This window comes from Psittacula echo (assembly GCF_963264785.1).
Source record: "Psittacula echo genome assembly, chromosome: 2".
Taxonomy (NCBI): Eukaryota; Metazoa; Chordata; class Aves; order Psittaciformes; family Psittacidae; genus Psittacula; species Psittacula echo.
Genome location: NC_137737.1, coordinates 21,977,577 through 21,984,403, shown reverse-complemented (window position 1 = coordinate 21,984,403; position 6,827 = coordinate 21,977,577).

The following is a 6,827-nucleotide window of genomic DNA, read 5'->3' as shown; positions in this document are numbered from 1 at the left end:
ATCAACCCTTTCCTTGGGGTTGCTCCCTGTGCTACCATACTACCCAGGACTGCTCCCTATACTCCCATACCACATCCTGTCTAGTTCCTCTCCTGAGGTGACTCTACACACACACACATGCAGGTTGGAAGAGCCAAGCACTTCTCTCAGGGACAGAGTATGGGAAAAGCAAGTCATGGGCCCACCACCCAGTTTTCCACTCAGGATCCTTGCCTACAACAACAGAGGAAGCCAAAAGGTGTGTTTCCTGAGAAGGTCCAGCAGGTAGAGCTAGCTGTGGGTAGCCATGGGATGGTGCAACTGCAGTAACTCCCATCCTGGAGTTCCTAATGGGGAAGGTCTGGTTCACTCCTGTGCACAGCACAGAGGTATGTTCTGTCACGGTAGTCGTCTGTGAAAGGCACTTTAGTGTTTGGAGGATAAATATCTTAGAGAGCGTCAAGGTTTTTATTCTTTCCTGTAACCTAAGGGAAGGCAACACTCTGTCAATGGGCTGCAATACAGAAGCCAAGTTTTTCTTCAGCCTCTTTCCACCTACCTTTTCCAAACCCACACAAACAGCTGGCATAATAACCTCTGGCTCTGGATGCTGACCAAGCTGTGGTGCCTGGGCTTCTTCTTGTTCTGCAAGTAACATTCTCTTCAAGACGTAGTGGTGAGTGGGTATTCCCTGATTCCCATGCAGAGATGGAGTTCCTTCTGTGTTTTTCACCCTTCCATGAAGGATAAAGCAAATCCTGGCATTACTGAAGGGCAGTGTACTGCTGGCATTCACCTTTCCAACCTGAAGGTCGGGTGGGCACTAGGATGATTACCTGAAGAGCAATTGAGAATCAATATGTTTGGCCAATTCTCTGAATCCTTCAGCCTCCATTTACTGAAGGTGCAGCTCTCTGCAGAAAACACCGAAGTGGGACATTGACAAATGAAAAGGCAGAAGAGGAGAAAAAGTACAGAAGGTGGGACAGAAATCTTCCCACCCCAGGGAAGCAACACAAGCATCTCCCCCTCTTTCCTCCCACCCCACACAGGTGGAGCAGCTCAAACTGCATGCTTAAATTCCAGAGGTTGCAGAATGAGTCCCACTTGTACCACAGACTCTCCTACCTCCTGATGGGAGACGGCACAACAATGTTGCACCAGCTGATGCTGACTTAACTGTTAAGTGCAGTTGATAGCTGGATGGTGGGACAGGAAGCACTTTGGCTACCTCACCAGAGGTATGTGGAGGATGATGACTCCTTTTCCTCAGGCCTGAAATGCTGGTGGTTGCTCAGGTCAGGACAGAATGCCTGCACCTATCTGCCCTTGTGGAGGGGCCCTCCTAATCCCAATAAACATCTACACACCATCCAGGAATGAAGGAGTTCCCACCAACAGGCATTTGTCTGCTTTCGGACAAGCGGGATTTCTTCAGTGCCTGGCACATTTACAATAATATTAATTTGATCCCAAACACATACTTTGCAAAGACAGAAAAAATTGTTTACAAGAAGAGTGCCAAGGAGCAGCATATGTTCATGCCCCAACAGCTCCTCATGTTTCCTGTTTCTTTGTTCCTTACTACCTCAGGAGAAAATTCCTAATCTTGTATTTGTCTTTTTCACTGATGTTCAGAACAACACTGACATTTGCACAGATCTGCAGTGAGACAAAGTTCTCTTGCCTGGTCATTTGCAGCTTATGGTGGCTTATGTATAACAGAAATTATCTTCCCCCATAGAAAATTGTCACTGTTTTTCTATCTGGCCAGTCTGTTTGACTGCTGAAACTTCCAGTCATGTATCTGTACTGAAAAATCTGTGCTTCACAACTGCAGGTAGAACTAGTTCATGCAAGTACACTTCTCTCAGGTGAGGCAACTGATACCAAACCTATCCTTGCCTTTCAAGCTTCTTTTAAAGCTAAGGTTTACTTGCTTTCTTCAGTTGCTAGCTTAAACATTGCCCTCTAAAACTCATTATAATGATAGCTATAACTGTGACTTCTTTCCTACATTCAATGATATAAATAGCAATAACTCATCCAACTAATCTTAGCCTCTGAAGCCAGCAGAAATTTTTCTATTGATTAGAGTTGGCTTGGGTCAAGCCCTACACAGTGTTTTCTGACCCCTTGCCCTACTTATTCTCCAATTCTATTTCTCATATGTTTAGATTACTGATTTTTTTTCTCTCTGTTGAACAGAAATCCTGATAAGGTGGTCCCAGAGGTCTTTAGCTTGTCATTGCACCCCTTCATAGGCTGAACGTCTGCCGAACGCTCTAGGAAGAAGCAAAAGCTAAATATAGGGTCATTTAAAGCCTACCCATTAAGGGCATGCCTACATGACATGAATGCAAGTAGCTTAGGTACTGAGAGCAGTGTAGTCATGGAGCTAAGTATAACCGAAACAGAGGAACTGGCTCACAAACTGTTCCCCCTTGCTCACATCCTGTCTCTCGGTGCCAAGTATCAGAGCCTTGGAGGAAGATAGAAAAGCTCATAATAGACAGTTATATGCTAGCTTGCCCATAGGGTAACTTTCTTCCTGATTCAGGTCTTTAGCAGTTAATGGCCTGAAGCATGTAACAGGTCTGCTTTTCTCTCTTACCTTAGTGTTATTGCAGCTGTGCTTTTTATTCATATAAATTGATAATGCAAGTGGCCTTCTAGGCTGTTTGAAATGATGGGAAATAACCTCACACAGTAGTGACATATTACAACTAACCTTAGGTGCTGCTGCAGACTTTAATGGAAGGTGAAGACTTGGACCTTTAGTCCAGAAAGACAAAGCATTAATTTTGAATTAACTAAAGTTATGTTATATGGCAGTAATATCACCATGCCTCCACCATTTCCCTTCTGAACCCTCGGGACCACCAAAACATAAATCCAGTTTGCCTTTTCTCTTTGCAAACTATGTTAATCCTTGGAGGGATGTGCTACAACAAAAACACAAAGCTCAGTCTTGGACAAAACAAAGATGCAAATGATGCCTTCTCCTCATCTGGGCCCTAAATAGCCCAAGACTGTAGAAAACGAACAGCCTTTCACTACAGCCGCCATTTGTCCCTGTGCATTGGCCCCAGTGGAGAGGACTGCCTTTTTGCCAGGCAAAACAAAGGCAACCATATTCAAATGAATACAGCAGATCTATATAGTGCAATGTATTTTTCCCCAGTCATTGGCTCACCTCGGCTGACTTGGAGGTCAAAAGATGATTTAAGGCCTAATGCTTCAAGGTGCTGAGTTAGAATATGAATCATAGAATATGAATCATAGAATAGTTAGGGTTGGAAAGGACCTTAAGATCATCTAGTTCCAACCCCCCTGCCATGGGCAGGGACACCTCACACTAAACCATGTCACCCAAGGCCTCATCCAACCTGGCCTTCAACACCACCAAGGATGGACCATTCACAACCTCCCTGGGAAACCCATTCCAGTGCCTCACCACCCTCTCAGTAAAGAATTTCTTCCTTATATCCAATCTAAACTTCCCCTGTTTAAGTTTGAACCCGTTACCCCTTGTCCTGTCACTACAGTCCCTGATGAATAGTCCATCCCCAGCATCCTTGTAGGCCCCCATCAGATACTGGAAGGCTGCTATGAGGTCTCCACGCAGCCTTCTCTTCTCCAGACTGAACAGCCCCAACTTTCTCAGCCTGTCTTCATACGGGAGGTGCTCCAGTCCCCTGATCATCCTCGTGGCCCTCCTCTGGACTTGTTCCAACAGTTCCATGTCCTTTTTATGTTGAGGACACCAGAACTGCACACAATGCTCCAAGCGAGGTCTCACGAGAGCAGAGTAGAGGGGCAGGATCACCTCCTTCGACCTGCTGGTCACGCTCCTTTTGATGCAGCCCAGGATACGGTTGGCTTTCTGGGCTGCGAGCGCACACTGAAGCCAGCTCATGTTCATTTTCTCATGGACCAACACCCCCAAGTCCTTCTCTGCAGAGCTGCTCTGAATCTCTTCTCTGCCCAACCTGTAACCATGCCTGGAATTGCTCTGACTCAGGTGTAGGACCTTGCACTTGACATGGTTAAACTTCATAAGGTTGGCATCAGCCCACCTCACAAGCATGTCGAGGTCCCTCTGGATGGCATCCCTTCCCTCCAGCGTATCAACCGAACCACACAGCTTGGTGTCATTGGCAAACTTGCTGAGGGCGCACTCAATCCCACTGTCTATGTCACCGACAAAGATGTTGAACAAGACTGGTCCCAACACCGATCCTTGAGGGACACCACTCGTTACCGGTCTCCAGCCGGACGTTGAGTCATTGACCACAACTCTTTGTGTGTGGCCATCCAGCCAGTTCTTTATCCACTGAGTGGTCCACCCATCAAATTGATGTCTCTCCAATTTAGAGACAAGGATGTCATGTGGGACAGTGTCAAAGGCTTTGCATGGAACACCACATGAAACCTTGTGTCCTCGTGGATTAGGCCCAACCTATCTAATTTTTGTTCTGAAAAGCTGGCTGCTGTATTCTGCTAAGAGCCCAAAGAGTTAAAGTTATTAACTGACTTCAGAATAAAATGCATTAGGAATAAATATGCTTTAGGATAAACCTATTAAATGGATAAAAATGCCATTACCAGTGGTGAAATATGATTGTGTGACCTTTTAAATAAATAAGCCTGCTATACACCAAATTATGTCAGATAATAAGCTTTATACATGATAAAGTCATGCAGTAGGTCTCAATCTTCAGGCATTTGATGAAATATTGCTCGCCATAAAGGGCTTTGGAAATGTTACACTAAAGAAAATTGCTTCCAGCTATAAAAACTTAAACTGTTAAAACAAATGTAGTTTCTCTCATAAAATCTTATGCAAGGCATTGGTAGCTAGAGTGAAACCTTACTAGAAACAAACCTGAGCTTATCCAAACTATTTTGCAAACGCACAACACTTCTTAAAATAACTCATATTCCAGATAAATCTTGAATAACTCTATTGAAAACAAAAGGGTTGCAATCCTGTAAAACCAGTGGAGGATCCAAATTATGTTCATAGGGTCTTAGAAATATGTTTGTGGGATATCTCTGGATGCAAACATTGCTGTGGATCCAAACTAACCTACAGTTGTAGTTTTGGCACTTCTACAAGCAGTGGAAATACAACTGTCTCTGGCTGTCCTGAATCCTGGGCCTGTGTTATGCCTCAGCAGCTGGCCCAGATTACTCCTGACACAATGATATTCCTATTGAGGAATCATTTGTGCTTGATGTGATGCAAACAGAGCTGGATATTATCAGCCTCATGAATAAAGACAGACATGCATTTAGTCAGCTTCTGCTACCTGCTTCACATGTGGCAAAACTGGCTCTCCACTGTAAGTCGAAGAACTCTCTGCTTTAACTCATTACAAGTAAGAGGGAATGAAGCAAATCCTTCCATTCCTTCTAGTGACTGGGGGCAAACCAACAATAAAATCGTTGTGGTCACTTCATCTAATGTTACATAAACATTAGTGGATGCATGCGATTCCCAGCTAGGGTCTCAAACACAGCTCCAGGGACTGGAAATACTCTTGGAACTCTGTGCCGCAACCAGTTATCTTCTCCAGAAGGTGATATCAGACTTTAACAAAAAGGTGCATTCCTGTTTCTTCTTTTTTTTTTTTTTTTTTTTTTTTTTTTTTTTTTTTTTTTTTCTGAACTGGGAGGATGCAGACACGTTTTTTGAGGATAGAAAGGATCTTCCCAACCTCCACCGGCAAACACTCAGAATTTTCACCACTGTTCAATCAATAGAATCACAGAATGGTTTGGGTTGGAAAGGACCTTAAGATCATCCAGTTCCAACCCCCCTGCCATGGGCAGGGACACCTCACACTAAACCATGTCTCCCAAGGCTCTGTCCAAGCTGGGCTTGAACACTGCCAGCGATGGAGCGTTCACAACTTCTTTCGGCAACCCATTCCAGTGCCCCACCACTCTCACAGTAAAGAACTTCTTCCTTGTATCTAACCTGAACTTCCCCTGTTTCAGTTTAAACCCATTACCCATTGTCCTATCCAGTACAAACTTTTCTAGGAGGTGCCCTGAAAGAGACATAGCAAAATTCAAGCACACAAAAGAATCCAGCTTTGCCCCAGCTCCCAAAACCAGCACTCCCGAAACCTTAGCCATTTTAACTGCAGAGAAACAGGTACATATTCCACAACCAGCTTTAGTGCTTCTGCTAAACAGAGCAAGGTGCACCATGCTGAACACAACATAAACAGGGCCACAACAAAGCAATGGGTGGCATCATGAGGCTTACAGTGAAATTTCATCTTTTCTTGCTAACCAGTTGTAGCAGAATGTCTAGAAACAAATAATAGGTCTATTCTGGGCAGGAGCTCAGCTGCATCATGAAAACGTCTCGAGGCACTTGCCATTTTGCTTTATTGCAGTTCCTCAAAGCCGGTCAATCATCAACATCCCTGTCATGGAGAAGGCACATTACCAGCTGTGAAGGATGACTGCTTGTTATATAATCCTGACAAATCCTTAATGCAGCAGTTCTCAGTGAACAACCTTCTTGCTCTGAGTCATCTGGAAAGTCTCTGGTTCAGTGAGCTTCCAGGAGCAGGCCATTAAACCAGGTTGTATTTCCACTTCCCATTTCAAATTGCAGCTGGCATTACCCATGAGTCAAGGCAATCATTTTCTCCTTACCTACCTTCAGATGCCATCCCACATATGGATCAGCTCCTGCTGAGCCAGAAGTCCTGTGGGAGTTCCCACCTAGGTCTGGGTAGCTGTTGACATGCATGTCCTGATGCAGGCACCAAGCAGGACAGTCTAAGGGCACCCACAGTGCAAGAAAATCCTTACCCTGCTCTTCA